Here is a 13,299-nt window from a genome sequence, read left to right as displayed (position 1 = left end):
GCGCTCCAGCCTGGTCAACAGAGCAAAACTCCGACTCCAAAAAAAAAAAGAAATATATATATATATACACACACACACACATATATATACATACCCTGTGTCTTCTCCATACCCAAGTGTCCCCTTCTGTGAGAGACTTCCTTACACCATTGCGGGGAAGAGAATTTTTCTCTGCTATATTTGCTTGAAAGAATTAAAGGTATAGGGCAAAAATTCTTGGAAATTATGTCATTTACAATCCTCAAAAGTGAGAAAAATGAAGCCCAGAAGAGAAGACCTTCCAGGAAAATTCCAGAGCCAGAGGTAGACCCAGTACATTGTTTCTGTTTTTGTTTTGAGAGGAAGTCTCACTCTATGGCCCAGGCTGGAGTGCAGTGGAGCCATTTCACTCACTGCAACCTCCGCCTCCTGGGTTCAAGCTATTCTCCTGCCTCAGTCTCCTGAGTAGCTGCGATTACAGGCGCCCACCACCACGCCCAAATAATTTTTCTATTTTTAGTAGAGACATGGTTTCACCATGTTGGCCAGGTTGGTCTCGAACTCCTGACCTCAAGTGATCCGCCTGCCTAGACCTCCCAAAGTCCTCGGATTACAGGTGTGAGCCACTGCACCCAGCAGACCTGGTAAGTTTTAATCAAGTACTCTGAACTATGCAACAAACACTAGGAAGTAATAGAAAAAAATTTAATCTAAGGCCGGGCGCGGTGGCTCACGCCTGTAATCCCAGCACTTTGGGAGGCCGAGACGGGCGGATCACGAGGTCAGGAGATTGAGACCATCCTGGCTAACACGGTGAAACCCCGTCTCTACTAAAAATACAAAACTAGCCGGGCGAGGTGGCGGGCGCCTGTAGTCCCAGCTACTCGGGAGGCTGAGGCAGGAGAATGGCGTAAACCCGGGAGGCGGAGCTTGCAGTGAGCTGAGATCTGGCCACTGCACTCCAGTCCGGGCGACAGGGGCGACAGAGCGAGACTCCGCCTCAAAAAAAAAAAAAAATTAATCTAAAAACCCTCTGGAGAGTCAAAGAATTGCAGATTTTAAATAGCATGAATACTTGGATTCATGGTATTGAAAAAGGACCTCGCACTTACCCGCATGTACAAACTGCCTGCCCACCTCTATCAGAGCATTTTTCAAGCTGTGCTACAGTTAACTATGTACTGCCCAAAGCCAGTCTGTCCCTGTAGATCATAAGCTCTTAAAGACCAGGACTTCAGGAGAACAAGCAAAACTTCAGAGAGAAGGGAGCCACCGAAACAGAGTTCATAGCAATGGGTCGGCAGGAGCTGATGACTGGAGGTGCGCTGTAGCCTTGGGGTCTGGGACAGCGGAAGGCAGAGAAGGCAAAAGGGCCTGCATGACATGCTACAGGGCTAGGAGCCACAGCTGCGGTGATTAGTTCAGTTTTGTCTCGTATGCCTGTTACTTATACACCATCTCTTGTTCAGAAAGAACTTCAGGTTGAGTATTTGGACTCCTTGAGCCTTCTGCTGTTTGTCTCCGGGACGTTTAACACTCTTAAAAGGGGAAAACTGTCCACTTCGATTACGCTTCCTAGGACATTACAGGTTTTTCAAAAGTTTGATGAAAGCATTCACTAAGGAGTGATTCCACTTTCTCTGGTGGCTGAGAAATACGCGTCTGAGGGGCAGCATCAGGTCTCCCCATGAAGCTGAGGTCGGAGTCTCCCCACCTATGGACCTCACCGTGGCTCCCCCCTCATAAATCTGACCTCTAACTGTAACTGCCTTGGCCTCATTCCGTGGGTGTGGATGCTCCTGCGTGAAACGCATTTTCAGCCCGCCAAATTCTTGGGAGAGTTTCTTCCACTCTCCAGGCGCTGAGAGCTACAAAGTTCAATCTGGCTTTCCAGATTTTTTTTTCTTCCCATTACTAACGGAAGAAATCAAGAAGCGCCAGGCAGAAGGGCCCTGCTCCCACCCATCAGAGCCCAGCCGAAGGCCAGAGCAGGAAGTGCAGCGGTGGGACGCGCGGTGACAACCCCTCACCCCCCCCCCGGAACCCGTCGGCCTGGGCAGAGGTCGGTGAGGCCGCTGCGAAACAGCTCCGGGCCCGCGCCTTTCGCTTTCTGCCGCCCAGCAAGTGAGAGGATAAATCACGGGGCGGGGACAGTGCGGCCCCAGCAACCGCGCACCCCGCGCACAGACCCCCACTACACGCGCGTCCCAAGCGGGGTCGACCCAGACGATCACGGGGCGACACACAGCCCCACTAGCAGGGCAGCCAGGACCCACGCGCGCGGGTCCACGCAGCCACCTAGATAAGTGACAAAACACTCAGGAAGCCATCATGCGGGGCCAGGAAAGAGCCCCCACCCAGAGTCACGGACTCCCTCGTCTGAGGGTCCGCGCAGTCCCCTCGGTGAGTCTGGCGAAGCAGTCTCACTGCGAGGGAGGGCGGGGAGGGCGTTGGAGTCTCCACACGCGGTGACCCGGACCCCGTTCCATGAGTGGGTCCATGCAGGGCAGACTCTGCCGCACGCGGGGACGAGCCAGGCCGCGGAGGACCAGGCAGAAGCCAACGCCCGGGTCCATGCAGTCCCCTCCTCGGCAGACGCGGGGAGCCGGGAAACAGTGGGGACCGGCCCGCACCCGCAGGGCGCCCGAGAACCCCGCGCTGGCCCAGACGGTATCGCAGCAGACGCGAAGTCCCCGGTGCCACCCGAGGCGGAGACAAAGCCCAGGCGCACGGACCCGGGGTCCCGACCCCGGACTCTGCGGAGCCCAGCTCGGAGCCGCCACGTCCGGCGCAGAGACCCCCGCCCGGTCCGGAGACCCCGTCGCCCGTCGGCCAGTCTCACCTCGGGCCGCCGCCTCCCAGCGCTAACTCCTCGCCGCGGCGCCTGGGCCGACTAGAGCGCAGCTGAGCAGCCGACAGAGACGCCGCAGCCTCAACAAGGGAGCCCCGGGGCGGGGCCGCCGCCGCCGCTTCCGCCAGTGTTCCCCGCTCAGGATCCGGCTCCGTTCAAGGAGCTGCAGCTGGCGCTGGGCTGAGGCCGGGACACACACCCTGCAGGTGTACATGGCCCCGCCCGCCGCCCGCCGCCCCGCCCCCAGCGGAGCCGGGCGCCCAGGGCCCGCCCCCCGGCCAATGGGGAGCGAGCCTTTCAGAGAGGGCGGGGCCTTAGATAACACAGGGAGGTGGGGCCTTAGGCCTTAGGTAACATAGCATATGGTTGTAATCCCAGCTACTCAGGAGGCTGAGGCAGGAGAGTCACTTGAACCCAGGAGGCGGAGGTTGCAGTGAGCCGAGATTGTGCCACTGCACTCCAGCCTGGCGACCGAGTGAGACTCCATCTCAAAAATAAATAAATAAATAAAGCCCCTTGAATGTAAGAAATGTGGTAAAACATTTACTCTTTCCCATTCCCTCATAAACATGAAAGAGCTCACACTGCAGAGAAACCTTAAGAATGTAGGAACTGTGGTGAAGCCTTCAGGTTGACTTTTATGGAGACAATGCTTACAAAGCACTGTGAGAAATGGGAAAGTTCTTCTTCAAAGATTGTAAAAAGTCACAATTTCTAACTGTAAGATTGCTATCCACTATTTTTATGTGTCTGTGTGTGTGTGTGTGTGTGTGTGTGTGTGTGTGTGTGTGTTCCAAATCAGTTGTCCTAGCTTGCTCCGGCATGCCTGGACAGAACTAGACAAGCCCCAGCCCATAGTGTATGTCATTCCTTATTTGGAGATGCTTCCTTAACCATCCCTGGCAACTTCCTTTTCTTTCTTCGTTCTGTTTCCCTTGCCTAATTAAGAAAGCTTTAAACTAATAGCCAATTGGGTAAAGTGTAAAATGTGAGGTGCTATTCCAGCCAATGGAAACTGGACACAGTAGTAGGGTAGATGCATCAGGTTAGAAGTAACTCTGTCTCCTTTGTTCAGTGTGCTCTTGTGGCTGGACAGCTATTGAGTAGCACCCTTTCTGCAGAAAGTAAAGCTCTCTTTGCTAAGAGATCATTTGTTCCCACGTTAATTCTTTTTTGTTTGTTTGTTTTTTTGGAACACCAGAAACTTCATTCCCAACAGCACTCTGAGAAAAGCCAGGCTGATACTTAGATTACAGGGTTCACAGCCTTACAGGTTAGTAAAGAAGGTCATTTCCTGGTAGGCCCAGGAATTTAGGGATCTTTTGGGGGCCTCAAGAAGAGAGGAATTCACACAAAGCTATAAGGACTGCAGCTGAAATTTGATAGTATGTTCTTAGCTTGGCTTTTAGCCTGAATAAGGCCTTTAAAAGTCAAATCTGAGATTCTGTATGAAAACTTCCAGCAAAGAAACTTGAAAACACCTATGTGGTCATCTCCTGTTCTTGCTTCACTTACGTAAATAATCAAGCAAAATCTAACAAAACTAGACTTATTTTTAAAACAGGAACAGTCTTACTTTGATTATGATCAAAAATGATGGTTACTACAGAGAGAAATTCTATGTTTCAATGGAAAACTATAACTTGGCCGGGCATGGTGGCACATGCCTGTAATTCCAGCACTTCGGGAGGCCAGGAGTTCAAGATCAGCCTGGGCAACATGGTGAAACCCCGTCTCTACCAAAAATAAAAAAATTAGATGGGCACGATGACATGTGCCTGTAGTCCCAGCTAATCAGGAGGTTGAGGAGGGAGGATCACTTGCACCAAGGAGGTAGAGGTTACAGTGAGCTGAGATTGTTGCACCTTTGCACTCCAGCCTGGGCGACAGAGCCAGACCCTGTCTCAAAAAAAAATTTTTTTTTTAAGGAAAGCTATAGTTATTGTGGGTTATCAGATTCTAGCCTTGTTTCTTGTTTTTGGGCTATTTTTACCTCTTTGTAAACTGGATCCTGCCATCTGATGAATTTTGTCCCACAATGATACTTGTGGAATAAGAAGCCAAGCATTGTCTCTCCTACTAATGTATCTATTGTCAGTTAATTTGAAGGTCTCCAACCCTGGAACAAAGTTAGAAGAGGAAGGTTTTGCTCCCCAAAATGCATAACCAAACTGTGGTACATTCATGCAATGGAATACTATTTAGCCGTAGAAAAGAACAAGCTATCAACTCACACAAAGACATGAGTGAATCTTGTATGCACATTGCTAAGTGGAAGAAGACAGTCTGAGGAGAATACACACAGTGTGAACTCATTTAATGAGACACTGCAGAAGGCAAACTACACAGATGGGAAACCTTTGGCTCCATGGGGTGGGGGTTTGAGGCATTCCATAGGATACTTTAATAGTGGGTACCTGCCACTATGCACTGGTCAAAATACGCAGAATTTTACAACCAAATGGGTACATCAAACTCTATTCAAATTAAATAAAATTACTTAGGATGTGCAGTATCCCAGGACAGAATACATCATGTGAAAAAGAATTTAACTATGCTACAAATTACTATGGTTTGGATGTGGTTTATCCCCGCAAAAACTCATGTTGAAATTTGACCCCCAATGTGGCAGTGTGGGGCGGTGGGGCCCAGTGGAAGGTGTTTGGGTCATGGGGATGGATCCTTCATGAATAGGTTAATGTCCTCCATGGGGGTGAGTGAGTTCTGCTCTCACAGGAATGGATTAATTCCTGCAGGAGTAGGTAGTTAACAAGAGTCTGGGTTCCTTGGCTTCCTGCATCCCACTTTCAAATGTGATGGATACCTCACCTAGGAAACGCCCTTGCCACGCTGGTTCCCTCTGCTCACCCAACTGTACTTACTTCTGTTAATCCCCTGTGAACACTGTTTTCTAGGTTGGGTGCGTTTTCTGTAATAGAAAGGTATTATTGCACCACTTATGGAGGACTTTTTGGATGCCATGCTAAGCATTTCATAGTCACGAGCTCATTGTACAAACTACCCTTTAAAACACTCCGATGAATTAATATTCCCATATGAATTGGCCTGCGGAAGTGGTGTGCTGGAGAGATTAAGTAATTAAATGACAGCATACAGTTAATTACTGAGGGGATTTGGGTTTGACCTGTGATCTGTGATTCAAACACTCATGTCTATAACCACAAGTGCTGCCATATCATTTGCATCAGGATTTAGAATCCCTGCTGGCAGGCCTGGGAAGGTGCATTGTAACCAGATAAGAGGTAATTACCAATTTACTGAGTTGTGAGAACCACTGCACTGCCTCTCATAGAATGCCAGGCGCTCCTGTGTTTGTCTCAGTGTCTCCAGCTTGAATTGCTTCATCCCTGGCTCTCAGCAATGCTGCTCCTCTCTCCTGCATGGATCACCTGTTCCTGGAATTCATTCTCCCATTTCTTAGGCTGCCACTTTACTGTAGCTTCCCAACCTAAGGTAAAGCTTTGATGCTGTGCATGTCCCAAAATGCCTGAGCACTGTTCTCACACTGGGTTGACGGTTTAGTTGGGTTTAAAATATATATATTTCTCTCAGAATGTGAAGGCCAAATTTCATTTTCTTATTATATCTACAATTTCAATGAAAAAATTCAGTGCCATTTTGGTTCTTGATTCTTTGCAGGTGATCTTTTTCTTTCACCTCTCTGGAAGTTTTCCAGATCTTTATCTCTGATGTTATCAAATTTCACAAGAATGTGCTTTAGTGTAGAAGAACTTTAAAATTCATCTTGAAGGGAACTCAATAGATCTTTTAAATCTGAAAATTCATAAACTTTATTTCTGGAAACTTTTCTTGATTTTTAAGAGATGTAATTCACATACTACATTTTACTCATTTAAAGTGTACAATTTAGCACTTTCTGGAAGTAGCAGACTTCACCACTATTTAATTCTAACATATTTTCAGCACCCAAGAAAGAAACACTGTATTTTCCATTTTTTCCTCCTCCAACCTCTGGCAACCATTCCCTTTTGAGGCTGAGTAATATTCCATTGTGTGGGAATACTTCATATTATTTATCCGTTCATCAATTGGTGGACGTTTCAGTTGTTTCTACCTTTCGGCTATTATGGATAATGTTGCTATGGAAATCTGTGTCCAAGTTTCTGTGTGGACATGTTTTTAATTCTCTTCAGTATGAAGACTTCAGTAGAACTGATGGGTCAAAGAGTAATTCTAGGTCTTACTTTTTGAGGAACTGCCAGACTGTTTTCCAAAGCAGCTGCACCATTTAAATCCCATTGATTTCTTTTCTGATATTTTTATTCCTTCTGTCTGCTTTTATTTTTTTCTTTTTGTGAAATTCTATTTTAAACTCTGAAGATGAATCAGGAAAATCAATGCAGCTTCTTCAATAAATACATTACAAGAAAATGATATATAGGAGATATAGGGGAAATGTATAAATTATACAGAGGTAAAAACACATCAGCTAATCACAATGTATGAATTTTATTTGGGAATATAGATGGAACAGCATTGGCCATGTGTTTCTGGTTATTCTGAAGGGTTATAGACAATAGGGGTTTGTTATATTCATTATTTATTTACATATATGTTTAAAATGCTCCATATAATGGTTTTAAAAATTCCATTGGGCCCAGCGCAGTGGCTCATGCCTGTAATCTCACCACTTTGGGAGGCCGAGGCGGGTGGATCACGAGGTCAGGAGATCGAGACCATCCTGGCTAACACGGTAAACCCCGTCTCTACTAAAGAATATAAAAAATTAGCCGGGCGACCTGGCGGGCGCCTGTAGTCCCAGCTACTCGGGAGGCTAAGGCAGGAGAATGGCGGGAACCCGGGAGGCGGAGCTTGCAGTGAGCTGAGATCCGGCCACTGCACTCCAGCCCGGGCGACAGAGTGAGACTCCGTCTCAAAAAAAAAAAAAAAAAAATTTCATTGGAAGCCTTATGTTTTAAAATGTACTCAGATTTTTTTTTTTTTTTTTTTTTTTTGAGACAGAGTCTCCCTCTGTCGCCCAGGCTGGAGTGAGTGGCGCGATCTCCGCTCACTGCAAGCTCCACCTCCTGGGTTCACACCAGCCTCAGCCTCCCGAGTAGCTGGGACTACAGGCGCCGCCACCACACCCGGCTAACTTTGTATTTTTTAGTAGAGACGGGGTTTCACCGTTTTAGCCAGGATGGTCTCGATCTCCTGACCTCGTGATACGCCCACCTCGGCCTCCCAAAGTGCTGGGATTACAGGCGTGAGCCACCGTGCCTGACCCAGAATTGGTTTTAATCAGGGATGTTAAGACTTGCAGACATGGAAATGACTGTCCCGGGAAAATATGTTCACACTCACAGATCCCTAGAAATAGGAGGTACAGGGAAGCCCCAGGCAGAGGCAGAAGGAGAGAGAGGAAGGCATGGGCAGGAGCCTCTGCTGTGGTCTCTGTGGGACAGCAAGGCCAGGCAGGGCAGGCAGGCTTAGGCTGGCCAGCGTGAATAACTTCAGCAGGCTCTGGGTCATAGGGGCCATCTCTAGTTGCCTAGTACCTGGCCCTGGGGTGATTACGGAAGGACGGTATTTTTTCCTACAGCATCAGAGCCAGATAAAGTAGGTGGTTAGGAGTATGGGCTCTGGATTGGTAGTTTAATTGGCTGGACCTGGAAAAGGCAATCTTTTCCCAGTAAACCCGAGATTCTAGAGAATCAAGAAAATACAAGAAAGTATAATTAATACATTCTGTGTGCACAGATGGAGTCTTCTTTTGCTTCCCCAAAGGAAGAGTCCACAGGAGCCTGGCACTCCTGGACCTGAGGAAACCCTGAAACTGTTGGTATCTGCAGATCCTCTCCAAAAAGAGTTTGCCAATCTCCTCAGACTGCAAGCCTGACCCCAGCATTCCGGGAGCCAAGAGGGAGAAAGAGTCTGCGGATCTCCCTGCTCAGTAAATTGGCTTTCACTAAATACTCTCTTTGCATAAGCAGCATTATCCAGTGTCCTGGAGCTTAGAAAAGTTGTTTCAATGTCTGAAGAAAATAAACTGTTTCTTTTTCTGATGTCAGGGGAGGAGCATTTGACTGCCAGTGTGGAATGAGGGGTCTTGGGATCACACTCTTCCCAATGTGCTTTGAACCAACACTTCTGTGTCTGCCTCACCATCTCCTCTCCTTACCTAGACACTTGGGAACCCTAACCCAAGCCCTTCTAGGAGTCTGTGGTGTGGCTCAGCTGCCTCTGTAGGCATCTCTCTTCCCAATGTGCTTTGAACTGACCCTCTGTGTCTGCCTCGCCATCTCCTCTGCCTACCTAGACACTTGGGAACTCTAACCCAAGCCCTTCTAGGAATCTGTGGTGTGGCTCAGCTGTCTCTGTAGGCATCTCTTGGGGTTAAACATTTTCCACTCTAAGGCAGTGCCATCTATTATTCTGCTTCATCTTCAGAAGACACTGAGCCCCTCCCCACCCTCCCTTCTCCACCATCCACACCAACTGCGTGGCACCCTTGAGGCCACAGGGTTGCTGCCATAGGATTTTTGTACTGAGTGCTCTTTACAAGCAACTGTGAGAGATTTATATGGGCAAGGCCTCTGGGTTCCTGTCAAATCAAATTGTAGTTGAGTGTTGGGTGCTATTCAAGAAGCATCCCCCTTTCTCCTTCCTAATAGAGCCCTGAATTATTCAGTCACATGGTTTGAAACATGGGGTGGGTGCTGGTTGACTTAACCTAAACAGCACTGTCTCACCCTATGTCACTGTTACTGGTTCCAAGGTAGGTACATAACTGAGGCTCATGCCAGGTGCCACACAGCATTCCCATGGCCCCCTAATGGACTTGGGGATGGGTAAGGGTCTGAGTTGTTCCAACTAGAGTCAAATACAAGTTGTGCTGGGTTTTTAGGAACAAGAGTGTGCTTGTTCATGTTCCCTTTTTGATGAAGAATTTAGCCTCAGAAATTGTTCCTGGAGATTTTGCCACACTCAGAATGATTCTGACTTCACTGAAGGCAGAGCAGAAAATTGGGAAGAGACTGAGTCCTGGTAGCACCCATGAGCTTCTCTGCTCAGATTCACCCTGAAGCCTGGCCTGCTTCTGAACTACCCACCTGAATCAATAAAGTGCCTTCTTATTAAAGTCGAACTGAGCTGGAGTTTTAGTTACTTGCATCTACAGGTATTCTGTGAAGCTGATACTGTGAGTTTGTATCTGAGAATATTTACGGTGTTTCTCTCATGGTTGTCACTCATTTCAAGGATGCTCTGAGGGTAAAAAGAATGATCAATTGTGAAGCAGTGAATTGTGCTGTCAGGCACAATTCATTGGTCAATAGAAAGCTTCATTTACTGGGCAGTAGAAAGTTTCATTTTAATGGGGCATCATAAAAGACAGAATTAATGGGGATGGTGACCTATGACAGCAGAGGAAGTCTCCTTCATTCTTCTTGCTGCAGAACCAGAAACTTGTGTGGGAGGCAGCACACAAGAGGGAAGGGGTGCAAGAACAGAGGGCCGGAAAGGAAGGTGAAAGGAAGAGAATGAAGCATGAGGACCGGGAAAAGATACCCCATGGCTTGGTGTGGAACTCTCCTAAAGACACAGTGAGTAGGGGATGCCCCAATTGACTGAAGCAAGAGGAATTAAAGGACAACTGGAACCATGAGACATTTTGTTGTTCACTGCAAATGCTCTTGGTGAAGTGCTCATGGCTCTAGAAAACTGTTTGCAGGTAAGTCTCAGGGGTGTTGGGGGAGGAAAGAGGTTTCCTCTACCCTCTTAGATTCTGTGGCTGGACCCTAGTCCAGCCCCACAGGGTCAGTGGGTTTTTCTCCCCATGTGTGGAGACGAGCGACTGTAGAAACAGACACAAGACAAAGAGATAGAAGAAAAGGCAGCTGGGCCCGGGGGACCACTACCACCAAGACATGGAGACCAGTAGTGGCCCTGAATGCCAGGCTGTGCTGATATTTATTGGATACAAGACAAAGGGGCAGGATAAGGAATGTGAGCCATCTCCAGTGATATTCACGTGGGTCACATGTCCATTGGACAGGGGGCCCTTCCCTGCCTGGCAGCCGAGGCAGAGGGAGAGAGAGAGAGAGAGAGGACCCAGCTTACGCCATTATTTCTGCATATCAGAGACTTTTAGTACTTTCACTAATTTTGCTACTGTTATCTAAAAGGCAGAGCCTGGTGTACAGATTGGAACATGAAGGCGGACTAGGAGCGTGACCACTGAAGCACAGCATCACAGGGAGACAGTTAGGCCTCCGGATAACTGCGGGCTGATGTCAGGCCCTCCACAAAAGGTGGAGGAGTCATCTTCTCTAAACTGCCCTGGGGAAAGTGACTCTTTCCCGGTCTGCTAAGTAGCAGGTGTTTTTCCTTGACACTGACGCTACCGCTAGACCACGGTCCGCTTGGTAATGGGCGTCTTCCCAGGCACTGGTGTTACTGCTAGACCAAGGAGCCCTCTGGTGGCCCTGCCCGGGCATAACAGAAGGCTCTCACTCCTGTCTTCTGGTCACTTCTATGTCCCCTCAGACCCTATCACTATATGGCCTGCTTTTTCCTAGGTTATGATTGTAGAGCGAGGATTATTATATTGGAATAAACAGTAATTGCTACAAACTAATGATTAATGACATTCATATATAATCATATCTATGATCTATATCTAGTAGAACTATTCTTATTTTATATATTTTATTACACTGGAACAGCTCGTGCCCTCCGTCTCTTGCCTCGGCACCTGGGTGGCTTGCCGCCCACAGGACCTGAGGATTAAACTGACATAAAGAAGATTAACAGAAGAAAAGCATGCACATTGTGTTTGATGTTAATATTTTTGTATATACACAGAGGTATTCTTAAGGAAGAAATGAAGACCTAAAGAAGTGGATAGGGCGGAGAGCTTATATGCCATTTTAACAAAGAATGATGAATTGCAAACATGTCACAAGACAAAAGGAAAAAGGGGCTGGGGTAAATTGTGGTAAAGTGATCAGAAAACTCATGAGGAAACTAGTGGAAGAAGTGGGTCATTTTAGGAGGGCCGTCTGTACGGACACATCTCAGCACGGTCTCCCCATCTCTGGTGATGAGAATGGTTTCCTCTTTCTGGTAAAAAGGGGGGCACCTTTCTCAAAGGATTCTATGCCCTAATTTTAGGTATACAGAGGGAAGCCAGAGAGGCCTTCTGGCATCTGCTGTTTCTCAAATGCCTTCCGCTCAAAATCATCAATACATCAAAGCAGCATATTTTGGGTGGCATGTTCTGATGGCCCTCACTGTGAGGAGAAGGAAGCTGCAGCACTGACCACTCCCAGTGGGTGAATGGAATGCTGTGGTGAAGGCGGGTTACAAAGCTGGGAGAGCCAGTGTTGGTTGCTGTCCTTTCTTTCTCTCTCTCTCTCTGTCTGATATTCTGCAAGAGTGCACAGGCAAGAATGTGTCTCCTATGAAGTAACGCAAAGTAATAGTCTGGATGAGCAGATACAAATTAAATCTATGACAAACGAAAGCAGAGTGAAAAGGATAGAAAGACGGAGTTGGGGGAGGGAGACGTGAGAAAAACAAGGTGACTGCAGGCACGAAAGAGATAGGAAGAGTTCTGTGGCCAGGACCCAAGAATCCCTGACAAGGTGGTAGATCAGTTGCCTCGAGAATAGCTTTTAACCCAAGGCCAGATCAGTTGCCTTAAGAATAGCTTTTAACCCAAGGCTATGCAAGGTGGCTTATGGCCCAGGATGCATAATGTCCTTTTTCCTTCAGGAGTGTGTGGGGAGGTGTTCAAAGAATGCCAGTTCTGCCTGGACTGGGGACTGAGTTAGGAGGAAACATTACGGGGACCTATGAGTTAGGATAAGAGGAGGGCTTTGCCAGCCAGAAGCGTCTGAAGCTGACTCTTTTATGCTAAGGTGAGGGCACTCCCAGTGTAATGGCACGGGCCCTGTCCCTTGAGTTTACAGCACTTGCATGTGGTTATAAACATAATTTCCTCCCAAAGCAGCCAGATTCCCTGTGCCTCAAACCACACAGGGAGCCTGTGGTGGTGATGCTGGTCGGGAGGACCCTACAAAGGAGGATTTGGGAATTGGTGTGACCCCTGAGCTATGCTTTTGGAAGGAGAAATCTGACCCTGCCTCACCTTGAGGACATCTGATGGGGAAAGTTCACAATTCTTTTATGTCAGTGTGTCATGGCTGGGCTGAATTAGGTGATCTCCAAGGTCATCTTCAATCTTCTCCCTGCGTGCTCGGGGACCGCACTCTTCAGTCAGCCAGGACGGGTGACTGGGACATGGGGAAGGAGGGCCTCCTGTTGTCATGTTTCACCATAGACAAGAAAGGATCTCCTTTGAAACTTACCTGTGCACTTCACACAGGATCACATGGAGGGTTCAGGGGGTCCCCTCCCCCAACCACTGTCTCCATGAGCACAGTGCTTTTTCATTTTTATTTATTTTTGAGACGGCGTCTTGC

General features: G+C 47.8%; 1 pseudogene; it reads left to right on the top strand.

Moving 5' to 3' along the window:
• The first annotated feature begins 2,067 nt into the window (after window positions 1–2,067).
• On the top strand, window positions 2,068–3,180 carry LOC115895980 (annotated as a pseudogene).
• The last annotated feature ends 10,119 nt before the right edge of the window (window positions 3,181–13,299 follow it).

The sequence above is a fragment of the Rhinopithecus roxellana genome, unplaced genomic scaffold (genome assembly GCF_007565055.1).
Source record: "Rhinopithecus roxellana isolate Shanxi Qingling unplaced genomic scaffold, ASM756505v1 contig4090, whole genome shotgun sequence".
Taxonomy (NCBI): domain Eukaryota; kingdom Metazoa; phylum Chordata; class Mammalia; order Primates; family Cercopithecidae; genus Rhinopithecus; species Rhinopithecus roxellana.
This window is presented reverse-complemented; position numbering and strand designations above follow the sequence as displayed.